This window comes from Pogona vitticeps, chromosome 2, assembly GCF_051106095.1.
Source record: "Pogona vitticeps strain Pit_001003342236 chromosome 2, PviZW2.1, whole genome shotgun sequence".
Taxonomy (NCBI): Eukaryota; Metazoa; Chordata; class Lepidosauria; order Squamata; family Agamidae; genus Pogona; species Pogona vitticeps.
In genome coordinates this window covers 145,207,684-145,220,814 of record NC_135784.1, presented here as the reverse complement: position 1 = coordinate 145,220,814, position 13,131 = coordinate 145,207,684, and the positions used below count along the sequence as shown (strand labels likewise).

At 46.7% G+C, this 13,131-nt stretch overlaps 1 protein-coding gene across 7 annotated transcripts in view; it reads left to right on the top strand.

The window, feature by feature from the left end:
- SSTR2 (somatostatin receptor 2) overlaps nucleotides 1-13,131 on the top strand; it is a 62,127-nt gene that overhangs the window by 27,946 nt on the left and 21,050 nt on the right. For 2 of the 7 annotated variants that reach the window (XR_013541063.1, XM_020806727.3), the window contains exon 1: nucleotides 5,524-5,853. The exons of the other annotated variants lie outside the window; for them this stretch is intronic. The gene's annotated coding sequence lies outside the window, so the exon portion shown is untranslated. Of the gene's footprint in view, nucleotides 1-5,523; nucleotides 5,854-13,131 lie in introns of those variants that run through there. 7 annotated transcript variants of the gene reach the window in all.

Genomic DNA, 13,131 nt, shown 5'->3' with positions numbered 1-13,131 from the left:
ATGTTGGTTGCTTCGGTGACACTGTCCAACCATCTCATCCTCTGTCGTCCCCTTCTCCTCTTGCCTTCACACGTTCCCAACATTAAGGTCTTTTCCAGGGAGTCTTCTCTTCTCATGAGATGGCCAAAGTATTGGAGCCTCAGCTTCAGGATATGTCCTTCCAGTCAGTACTCAGGGTTGATTTCCTTTAGAATTGATAGGTTAGTTCTCCTTGCAGTCCAGGGGATTCTCAAGAGTCTCCTCCAGCACCACAATTCAAAGGCATCAATTCTTCGGCGGTCAGCTTTCTTTATGGTCCAGCTCTCACTTCCATATTGTGATTTTACTGGGAAGCAAAGGCAGCATTGTGGGTGGATTTTCTGTCCCATTAACCAGAATGACATGGCTAGGTTTAAGTGCCCTACACATCTTGATTTGAATATGGAGAACATAATTTGCTGATCTGCCTCAGGCAACAAATTGCCTTGGGTGGCCCCAGCTTTCCTTAAGTTCTTTCTTATGCTGTTTGTTATGTGTATGGAGGTTTAAGTGTACTGAGACATCTGCTGGTTCAAGGAAAAGGAAACAAAGCTAAAGAACAATGCAATACAATATAGTGATTCAAACACAGACTAATTTTTCATTAAGATAAACCTCTGGTCATTGAAAACATCTCTCTTCCTAAGCTATGCATGCCTGCTTGATAGTCCATGATGCCAGCTTCATAGGTACACCCTGCCAGATAAGTAGATACATCCACTGAGCCTTAAGGACTTTAGGGACGTCTTTGGGAAATAGCGTGTATTTGTTGTTGTTTTTTAAAGCCTCCTCCAGAAATGCCAAGGTACATTTCAGCAAATGTCATGGGTTTGAGGACCTATCGTGGTGAAGGTTTTTTTTCCTTTCATTTTACTGCTTCCCCCCCCTTTCCCCCTTCCCATACTGTATGTATATGCAATATATACAGTACTGTATATGCAGAAAAAGAGGCACACATCAGATGGATGGATCAGAAACATATTGTTCTCCTAAACAGAGTACATTCAGTACAACACCTGCACTTGGCTGAAACTCTCTCCATCCTCCTAAGAGAGCAAAATAATAAATACAATAGAAAGAACAGACATGAGATACTCTTGTATATGTATAATTTGGACAAGTCACCTCACATGATTTATTTACTCATATATTTTTATTGGTAGAGGCAAAACACATAGTATGGTTCCTAAAACACATTTTAAAATGGATGCTTGAAACTGGAAGTCTTAGAGAATTTCAGAACTGCTTGAGTTTTCTGATAATATGTACAGTATCTATGTACCTGCACTTGGCTGAAACCTTTTTCCTTCCTCATAAGGGGCAAAATAACAGGCATTATTATGGCTTGCTCAGTTAATATAGGGTGTCACGCCTGGGTGGGGGCATTCCTTTAAGTAACAGATGAAGCCTCAAAGAGGCCAGTACCACAAACCAGCCAAAGCTGCCAGGAATAGAATCTCAAGGTCTGGGTCTTATGTCCTCATGTACTTACTAGGCATGAGGACACGAAAGGGCTGATGTTAAGTAGAGAACTTAGTATTTTACTCTTATTTGCTGTCAAATTATGATCTTATGTGTTCATGATCTCTGGGATAATTTAATCATTAATGCTCCCATCCAGGTGTTGGAAACCAAAGGTTGTGGCTTCCTTTAAGAGTCAATTCATTTTATGTTTGGGCTTCCTCAGTTCCAAGCATGATTGACTTTTCCATTGGGTCTTGCCGTCTTGTGCTAGGTCCAAAATATGATAGCTTCACTTTAGTCACATTGATTTCTAGTGAGATTTCAGGTTTGACTTGATCTTGAACCCATTCCTTTCTTCTCCTAGCGATACGTGGTTTCCTCCTCCACATTTTGAATAAACTGTTGTTTTCCTCTCAGCTATCTTCATGGTCCAGCTTTAACATCTACATAGTAATCAGAAATATTATTTTATGGAAGATCCTGGCCTCCAGAGATGTACCCTGACACTTGAGAACCTTTTCCAGGTCTTTCCCAGCTGCCCTTCCAAGTTTGAATATTTCGACTTCTTGGCTGAAGCTCCTGTTTGCATTAATGAGTGAACCAAGATATTGAATATATTTAACAATTTCAAATTTTCTATTGTTAACATTAAAGTTATGTAGCTTTTGATGTCAAGTCATCAAACAGTGACCCTTTTCAGGATTTTCCAGGTAAAGAATCCTCAGAAAAGGTTGATTCCCTTCTTCTTGGGGGGGGGGCACCCTGGGACTGTGCAGCTTGCCCAGGGCCACACAGGCTGGCTCTACTCGCAGGAAACAGTGGAGAATTGAACACCCAACCTTTGGTCAGATACCTAACTCAATAAGCTATCCAGCCAGCTATATAGATATTATTTTGATCTTCTTAAGGTTCAACTGTAATCCTGCTTTTGCACTTCTTTGTTAAATTCCATCAGTGCTCATTTGAAGTGACTGCTGTCTTCTTCCAGTAACATGCTGTAATCCGCTTATCATAAAATTACAGATGTAACTTCAACCATATTTTACTTTTCCTTCATTCTGCTTAACATTCTGTCACCCAATTCACAATATAAAACTACTCTCTAACTCAGGGATCTCCAACCCCCAGTCCGCAGCCTGGTGCCAGTCTGTGGGCTTCCCAGGACTGGGCTGTGGAGACTGATCTCCGCCCCCATACGCATGCACAGAAGGTGTGTCATGCTCATTGGGGGGGCGTGTCATGCTTGTGGATGGGTGTGTTGTACTCATGCGCATGCACGGGGGCATGTCTCACTTGTGAGCATGTGCATGAGTGCAACACACCTGTCTGCAAGCATGACATGCCCCCTGCACATGCAGCCCCCCAACCGGTCTGTGGTTCCAGAAACGTTGGGGACTGCTGCTCTAACTGCCCCATATTTCTCTAGCTCAAGGGTGAATAACATACCATTGTGTTTGGCCTGTGGCTTCCACAATCCCTCTCCATGGGTGATGGTGGCTAGGACTGATGGGAGGTGGCTACAGTTGCTCACCCTGGTCCATTTCATTGTAAAATTGGAGATAAGAGGGTGTTGCTGCAAATTGCTCAGAGTGCTCTGAGGGCCGGGGAAAGTCTCCATTGCACAAATCAGAGGGAGAGATTAGACTCCTTTCTTTCTCTATTTTCAGATGGGCACCGGAAGCCTTTTGCTTCCAGAAGGAATTTTATAAAGTGAGGCCCTCACCAAAATGTTGCAGCTCATGTTCTTCAGGTTCCATGTGCCAGCAAATTAGTTTTGCCCTTTCCTAGGATATGACGTGCCATTCCATACCTTTTCCCTCTAAAGAGTTGCAGGTACTTCTCTGAACCTTGAGTTCCCCAAAGCTACCGATACCTCCCTTTTATGAATAGAGGTGCTGTAATCTTGGCAGTCTAAGAATGTTCATGCAGAAAATGAGTTGGCTGCATTTGATGTACAGGATTTTTGTTGTATTCAGTTTTGTTTGCTGCATTTATAATGCTATGCTTTCTGGCTGATTTTGAATGTAGTTCACCACAAGGACCTTTTAGTCACTTTTGAAGCAGATTTGAAAAGTGGTGCAGGATTTTAAAAATCAAGCAGGACTTGCAAGAGGTTAAGCAACTACTATGTACACAAATAACTGCCAGAAAGACAGATAAGTGCCTTTTAGGCCAAATCAAGCCTAAAGCCTTTCTAGGAGCAAAAATTACTAAGTGGAGGCTGTCATTCTTTGGGCACATTGCAAGATGTCAAGGCTCACTGGAAAATACAATAATGCTGGGAAAAGGAGAGAGCTGCAGAAAAAGAGGAAGACAGAACATGAAAATGTATTGACTCAGTAAAGGAAGTCATGGACTTAATTCTGTGACTCCTAGGCTGGGCCATTAATGGCAGGACCCTTTGGAGGTTACTAATTCATAGGTTCAGCATAAGCTGGAAAGAACTTGAGCCCACACATTTATACACTGCAGTCATTCTTTGGCAGAAAAAAAATGTGTGGAATGAGTTAGAAGTTAGAAAATTAGGATTAAACAAATCTAGACCAGTAAGAAAGGGGCCTTGAGTTGAATCAAATAGAACACTTATAGAATAACCACTAAGGTGATCAAAAACAACGTTTTATAGGGCCTCCAGTCAATTGACATGGCACAGCCAATCAGAGAGACTGCCAAAGTTTTTGCTAACATTGCAGACCTGTGAATGACAGAGGAGATGCAACTGCATATAATACTGGAAAGCTGATTCATAATCCCCCTTGCCTGAAAGCAGGAGAGTCAGTCTATATCAGGTTTTCCTCTCCACCTTGAGGTGAAATATTTGTCCCTGCATATAAGGTGGCTTCCACTTTGGGGGATGGGAAGGAAAAAGAGAAAAGAGAGAAAACCCAGCACTCATCTGCAGGATTTGGTTGCTCCGGCTGATCAATTTCATGGCTGACTTCCTTCACAGCATTGAGCAATAAGGAAGATACAAGTGAGGGGGACTCCTGAGAACAGCATGGATGCTTCTCTGAGCTCATAGTGTTGCCTTTGAGGTACAAACAAGTGTAAGAGCTTAAGGGAGTCAGAGGTTTTAGTAAAAAAAAGGGGGGGATTGATGGGAACCCAAGAGGTATGTGCTAGGTTGGTATTCTGCTGGGATATGCCTCCTAACCAAACAACCATTCGGGGTTTCTTCTTTAGGTACTGTACAAGATCTGCAAGGGGTAGTGTATTTCTTCAACAGCTGGGTGGAGGGTTCTTGGAGTAACAACACTTCCAAGTGTCCCTTCCCCATCTTCCTTAGTCGAGAAGAAAGATGCCAAGGTTCACATCCAAGGATACCAAGGGGAAAAAGATTCTCTCCCCCCACCTTCCTATAAAGGGCAGAGGCGTTCTATAGCCTTTCAGCTAAATCGTGGTGCTAGAGGTCGGATTTGCACAATTCTGAAAAAGTGTATATGGGGCGGTGGGTCGCTCCTGACTGCCAGTTCACCAAGAGGACACCACCACCCCGGAAAATGTCCGGGTGCAAAGAGTCTCCCTCAGAGCTGCAAGATTCAGCCCGGGGCCCCCAAGCCAGACTTTGGTCAGGCGGCGGTTCTCGGGAGAGCCCACGGGGGATGATTCTGCCACCCAAGCTTTCTGGTCCCCCTGCGGGGGCGCGGGTGGAGGCGGGAGGAAGGGAGGCTAACGCCAAATACAGCGTCTGGGGCGCAAACCCTTTGTACTCTAGCCCGGATCCCTCCACCACCACCCCACTCTCCAAAATGCAAGACGCTTCAGCTTCCCAGCCCCGGTTGTGCTGTTGCACAAGTCGCCTCAGCAAAAGAGCCGGCGTCAGCTTCCCCGGCTTCGCGCCCTCGCCCTCCCGCCTTTCTCCAACCTCCCGCCACCCACCCACCCACCCCGCCTTTCTCCGTCGCGCCTGGACTTTAGTGTTCCCTGACCGCCCGGCAGACCTGGCGTGGCACGCGCTCGGCGGCGGCGGCGGCGAGCAATAATTGGCGGGGGCGTGGCTGCTGGCAGCGGTGGTGGCCAGCGAGTAAGTGAGCGAGTGGGGTGGAGTGAGGTGGGGGGGACAGAGGCGCGCATCTCGAGTTCCCTCCTGCCGCTGGTTCGTCGCGGGGGCTTCTCCCACGCTTTGAGTGCCACCCTCGAGGCGGCGGCCCCAGCGAGTGTTCCGGCTCTCGCTTTCCCATCGAGAAGCAGCCGCCTCGCCGCCGCCGCCTCCGCCTCCCTGAGAGCCGGGCGCTTTCCGCACTTGTACAGGAAGGCTCTGCGAGGCGGCCACGAAGGATGCGCTAGGTCTTCGCGATCTGCTGCTCTCCCCATAGGGCGCTTCGGAGCCGGGAAAGAAAAAGACACCAAGCGTTTCACAGAGCCGCCGCTGTAAGTCCTCTTAGGGGCTTGATCTAGGCGGGCGCGGGGGTGCTCGCGCCCCGATCCGGGCTGGGGAGGGAGAGAGGAAGGTTCCGTACCAGCCGAGAGCAACAGGTGAAGAAACTTGCATCTAAGGGGAAAGGAAACGGAGAACGAGGACCCACGACTGTGCAGCGAGGTCTGGGGAAAACCTCTGCCTTGTCCCCCGGTGTTGCGTGTTATGTGTCTCTTCCTGGCAGTGGAAGTCGAGATGCTCCCCCGTTAGTCGTTCTTGTTATGAAGATGCAGAAGCCAGGTTAGAATCCCAGGCGAACCCATTCCGTTGAGCTCCGTGGGATGGATTTCTGGGCACGTGTGTGGATATATACAGATGGCGAGAGAGGAGCTGCTCTCGCCATGTGCATATATATATTCCTGGAATATTCTGTGCGTTCCATTGGGGAGGCAGTCCGGTTAGAAAAGCGAGGCTCCTTCCTGGGCAAAGGGTGCTCGCGGGACGTGGTGGGTGTGTGGGAGGGTCCGGGTGGAGGGGAGCCGTGCTACCCAGTCCACGCTGGTTAGCCTCTGCCATGCATGGAGAGGAGACTTGCTGATGTGGGTGCAAACCCTCATTGGGGAAGGTGAGCACTTCTGAAACTCGGCGTATGGGGTGCGAAAGGGTCTTTCATTTTAGGTCTGCCTTCCCTCCCTTGGAAGACACGGATTTCCCCCGTGGGCTTCTCAAACCACTTCCATCTTTCCACAGATTAACTGGCCGGCAGCTGAGAGCCGGGAACATCTCTGGCTCTGCCCTGAACTTGTCCGGGGCCATAAGGCAACTGGATGGCGAGCACAGATAGAACAGCTCCTCTCTCGCCATCTGCCAATAGGGTCTGGGTGTTTCTTTCCAGGGCTGCTGTGCTGCGATCGGGAAGCCCCTTTGAGCACCCAAGTAGGGTAGCCTCCCTGGACCAGCTGGCATTCAGGTATGTAATGTAGGGCAGCCATTCCTGCCATTCCAAGCCACCCATACCTCACTGGGGAGAATGGAAGTGGTCGCCTGATACATCTGCTGGCCAAAGAAGCCTGCTTGTAAAGCATTATATAATTGTGCTGTTATTTATTTATTATTTCAAAGGATATTTCATAGACAGGATTGGCAGCTCCCTGAATGCCACTTTTCTGCATGCAAGATGTTTTAGAAGCAGAATCTCTCTTCTAAAGTGTTACCAGAAGATTTTAAACCCCCCCACACACACACACACCACAAATCCCTGGGTTTGAAAATGGGAGGGTGGCAAAGGCAAAATGACACCTCGAGCAAACAAGGGGGAGGCATGTCTACTTGGTCTTCCCACTGGCCCACAATCACCTCCTCTGCATCTCACAGGCTCTGTAAGGTGTGTGGGAGGGTTTCACTCTTTACTGCTGTAGTAATTACTGCGTTGGACGAGGGCTGGGAAGACCAAGGATCCGATCATCTCTTAATCATGAAGTTTCCTGAGTAATCTGGGACCAGCTGTTGTTTTTCCACTGTGCCTACCTACGAGGGCTGTTGTGAAGTGACAGAGAACATACAGACACCCTCTTGCACTTCTTGGGAGGAATAATAACAGTATACTGTCAAGTCAGTTCTAACTTATGGCGACCCTCTTCGGCATTTTCCAGGTAGAAGTGGTTTACCATTCCCTGGGAATGTGCCGCTTGCCTATAGCTACACAGGATGGCTCTTCTGCCAGGAGGCACAGTGGGGGATTGAACTCCCAGCCTCTGGCTCTGCAGCCAGATACCTAAACTACTGAGTGATCCAGCCAACTTTCTTGAGAGGAAGGTGGGATACAAATGCTAAAAGAAATGAAATGAAATCTACATGTTAATGTCTTCCGTCCAGGGTGTGTTATTGAACAACGCATAGACTCTGTTCCGGAAGAACAGAAGGAATCATGTCTACAACTACAGGCAGAATTGTCACTAGGGAGGGAGAACTAAAGAACCATCCCACCCCACACACTAACCCTCTCTGCACCATAGTTTTCTTTCTCCCTGCCCCCCAATTTAAAATATGAGTTAATGTGATCCATTAGAAAATGGGGGGAGGGTGGAATGGGGGCTGCTGAACCACACCCGGGAGGGCTTGTTTGTTAGTGATGAAACAGGTAGTTTTGCTCTGCTTAAGACATCGACTATCTGCCAGCAACATGGGTTTATCTGCAAGGCAGACTAAATGTGTGCAGGCAAAGAGAGAAAGAGAAAGTGTGTGTGTAATGATGTTCGGGCTGCATAAGATCAGAAGGCTGGCATGAGACTTGGCAATTCAGATAAATTGCTGAAGGTGGAGGGAGTGCTCCTTGGCAAAGGTACAGATTTATATAAAGATACCAATATAAGATACAGATATTTACATACTTATGTGTGTATCTGTCTGTCTATCTCTGTCTAGCTTTTGATTCACTGATTTCCTCTCTCTGTCCGCTACTGACTCAACACTGTGCGGTTTGGAATCCATTTGTCTACATGACATTTTCTGCTCTCAGTGGCAGACCACAATGGTACGTGGCCAAGGGAGGCTGTGCCCAGTAAGGGAAAAGATAGAGTCACATGGAGGATAGCTAAGGTCTGAGATCTTCAAGTTACACATTACAAAACAGAGTGAAATGCACTGAGGGCCATTGACTTCAATGAGCGTAAATATGCTTCACTCTATGCTGGGTTGACTTTCCTGAATCACAATGGGAATGGGTCATTCTTTGGGGAATGCAAAGTGATAGAAGAAGACAGAGGGAAGAATGGCAATCTATCAACGGGTAGAGGATTTCAGCCATGGGACTACATTTAATTGCTAGTCCTAATTATAGTAACCCCATTCAATCAATCTGGCTTACATTAATGTCTCTATAGCAAATCCTATTCATTCCGTTTGTGTACTCTAGCTGGGGCTGACAGTTGGATTTCGACCTTAGTTAATATTCTCTAAAACTCAAAATTTATTACCTGCTCTACTGAATGGTCTGTTGTACGCATGTACAGGACAGCGTGGGATGCTGTACATCAAACTCTTTTGAAAATGTGAATAGAAAAGAATTGTATTCTGATTCATGTGTGTGAGGTTTTTTTAAAAGTAAAACAGGAAATGTAACAGGGAAAAGAGCTGGCATGCGTTGCGCAGTCCTACAGAGTACAGCCTTAAATGCTGAAATTTGGCTTCAAATGCAATATACAGTACAGTATAGGCACCTTTTTTAAAAAAAGGTGCAATTAAAAATAAAAGCAGTATAGTGGGTTGGTGTGGCTGAGTCACCATCTTCTCTGGAAATCCACACTTCCCTTATTTTCATTTCTACATGCAGGTGCTTAGCCTCAACACAATTTCTAAAGCAAAAGGTTTCTGGCATCCACTGTAAAGAGAGATGCTAGAATAGGCCCATTTTGCCTTTCCTAATATTTATCCAAATAGCAAAGCAGACACTTTTTCACACCATGACATTGCCATGTAAAAAGTTGCTCCATTGTAGTCACTGGTCCATGTCAAAAGTTCTAGACTGAAATAACATATAACCTTTCAGGCTAATTTACTTTGCAAGAGCCAGTGTGGTGTAGTGGACAGAATGTTGGATTAGAATTCAGGAGACCGTGATTCAAATTCCTGCCTGGCCATGGAAACCTACTGGGGGTTGGCAATGGTAAAGTATCTCATATATCTTAAAAACCCTGTTAGGGTTGCTCAAGTCGTAAGTGACTTGACAAACGTATAAATGGGATACTCTTACATGCAACACAATGAAACCCCCAGAGGTAGACCTAGATGTAAATGTAATTAATAGGAATACTAACTCTATCCTGCAGGTTTGTAGGAAGAGTTAAGGGTTTGATGTATGTGCTCTGCTTCCAGCATCTAAAACAAACACCGATTGGGATCCAGCTTAGCCCCAGGAGGAGTTCCACTTGTGAATGAAAAAAAGGAGGCTAGAAAGCAGCTTTGTTATTCCTCACTCTGCCGGCACATCTGCTGGAAAACTGTTTAGGAAGTATGGTGGACCCCTGGAATATCATGAGAGGCCTTCCCAGAGAAGAGACATTTGGTGAAGATGGCCTCCCCACCATTTCCTTCAGTTGGGAGTTTTCATTGATCTTGGTGCCTTCTGTGAATAGGAGTAGTCCTTTCATGCATGGAATGGCCAGTCTGGATCCAGCTTAACTGACTAGGGGTGGGTGGGTGGACTGCTGCTTCCACCATCTCCATCTGCCACTTTGATTCAGTTTGACCCTGTAACATCAGAGGAAGTGTCCAGGGTGCTGGCTGGCTATAGACCTCCTACTTTTGTGCTGAGCCCTTGCCCTGCCTGGCTAATAAAAGCTGCTAAAGGGGTTATGGTGGATTGAGTTCTTCCCTCCCATGTAAAAGAAACTATCATCCAACCCATCATCAAATTGGCAATGGATTATTTTATTAACTTTAATCCAATTGCCAACATTCCTTTTATGGGCAAGGTGACTGAGTGGGTTGTGGCTAACCAGCATCAGACATACCTGGAGGAGCAGGATTGCCTTGACTCATTCCAGTCTGGATTCAGGCCACAAAGGAATATTTTGATGACCTTGGTCTACAATGACATTTTAAAAGAGGCCAACAGGGGTCATTGTACCTTGTTGGTTCTCCTTGATCTCTTAGCGGTTTTTGATACCATCAAACACGGTACAGTATCCTTCTGGACAGCCCTAGCATTAAGCTGGCTCTGGTCCTTCCTCAAGGACTGTGTCCAGAGTGTTCAACTGGGGATGAGTTGTTGGCCCCTTAAGCCCTCAATTGTGGGGTGCCCCAGGGGTCATCTGTATCCCCAATGCTGTTTAACATTTATGTTAAGCCACTGGGGGAGGTCATCAGGAGGTTTGGAGTAAGGTATCATCAGTAAGCTAATGACATGCTGCTCTATCTCTCCTTTACCAAATATTAAAAATGAATTAAACAAGCATACATTAGAAACAGTAATAAAATCAATACCAAAACACATTTAAAATGCACAGAGCACAGCTACTCGTTTAAAAACACCTTTCAGACCACCAGTTATTAAGGGAAACTGATTGGGAGGTCTTTGCCTGCTTGCAGAAGGACATCAATGATGGGGCCATCCTAGCTTCCCGTGGGAGGGAGTTCCAGAGTCTGGGAGCAGCAACAGAGAAGGCCCTCTCCTGTGTCCCCACTAAGCACACCTGTGAGAGTAGCAGGACTGAGAGAAAGGCTTCCCCTGATTATCTTATAGCTTGTGCAGGCTCATAGAAGATGTCGTATTTTAGATAGCTTGGACCCAAGCTGTTTCAGATTTTATAGGATAAAACCAGCACTTTGAATTGTGCCTGGAAACGGATCAGCAACCAGTAGAGCTGCTATAATTGGTGTGGGTGGGTGTGGGTGTCAAATGATCTCTGTAACCAGTCTCAGTCAGCAGTCTAGCTGATGCATTTTGGACCCTCTGTAGTTTCTGAACATTTTCTAAAGGTAGCCCCAGGTAAAATGTCTGACAGTAATCCAATTGAGATGCCACCATGGCCAGATCAGACCTCTCAAAAAATGGGCGCACCTGGCGCACTAGTATTAACTGTGCAAAGGCACTCCTGGCCAGCCCCATAACCTGGGCATCCAGGCTCAGATATGGATCCAGGAGCACCCCCCCCCCAAGCTGCCCATCTGTGTTTTCAGAGGTAGTGTAACCTCATCCAGCACAGGCTGCAACTCTGTTCCTTCACCTGCTTTTCAACTGACCAGGAGCACCTCTGCCTTGTCTGGATTAAGCTTCAGTTTATTTGCCCTCATCCAGTCTAGTTCAGTTCTGATTTAGAACTGAAACAGCTTCCTTGGATTTGGATGGGAAGCAGAGATAGAGTTGGATGTCACTGATAATGCCAAACCCCAAAGCTCCAGACAGCCTCTAGTGTGGAGACAAAACAGATCCCTGAGGGACACCAAAGGCTGGTGTGTCAAACAGGAGTCCCAGAGCACCATCTTCTGAGTTCTCCCCTTTAGGAAGAACCAAAGCCCCTGTAGAACAAGGCCTCCAAATCGTACTGAGAGAGATGGCCCTGAAGTCCAGCAGAACCAACAGAGGGCGTAGGTCATCTACCAAGGTGACCAAAACAGTCTCTCTCCTATAACCAGGCCTGAAGCCAGATGAAATGGATCTAGATAATCCATCTCATCCAGAAACCCCTGGAGCTGAGAAGCCACAACTGGCTCAGCACCTTGCCCAAGAATATTAGAGACTGGCTGGTAATTATCCAATACTGTGGGGTACAAGGAGGGCTTTTCCAGTAATGGTCTTAGTACTGCCTCCTTTGAGCATGCTGGGATGCTACCCTGCTGAAAAGGAGGCATTCACTACCCCTTGGACCCACTTGGCCAGTCCCTCTCTGGCAGTTTTTATAAGCCAGAAAGGGCAAAGGTCCAGGAGACAAGTGGTAGCCTTCACCTCTCTAAGGATACTGTCCACATCATCAGGCTGCAAAAACTGAAACGTATTCATCAATAATGGACAAGCAGGAGCCGTAGTTACATCTATAGGACCTGTATTAACTACAGCATCTAAGTTAGAGTGAATCTGAGTGATTATGCCTGCAAAGTGCTGTGCAAATTTTTCACAGCAAGCTTCTGAGTGGTCAGTACTACCTGTCTGTAGGCCATGATGTGAGAGGTCCCAGCTGAGCAACGGCTGGGCATTCCTTCTTACCCGCTCTGATGGCCGACTCTGTGTAGAAGCAATGGTGGCAGCGAAGAATGGCTTCTTTGCTGCCACTACTGCCATGGAATAGGCCTTTCAATGTTCTCTAGCCCGTGTTCAGTTGGATTCATAAGTTTTCTGCCATCATCATTCTAGTCTTCATCCCTAGACTGGAAGGCACTGCCCTCCCATTTGGAGATCATAATCTGGGCATTCTTCTGGACCCAGCTCTTTCTTGGGATTCCTTGATGGAAGCAGTGTCCAGATTGGCTTTTAAGCAGTTTAATATTTCGCTTAACTCCACTTCAACCTAGATGAGGGATCCCTCAAGTCGACTACTGCAATGCGGTGGGGCTTCCCTTGAGACTGACCCCAAGATAACAGCAGGTACAGAATGTGGCAGCCAGAATGATGGCTGGTGTAAGCAAATTTATCACATCACCCCAGTGCTGGCCAGCCTCCACTGGTTACCCCATTGTGTCCTGGATCAGGTTCAATGTCCTGACACTCAAGTATAAAGCCCTTCATGGTTTGCATCTCTCCCCAGTGTTATCTGCCTGATCCACCAGATCTCAGGCTGGAGTCTTTCATGTAGCCA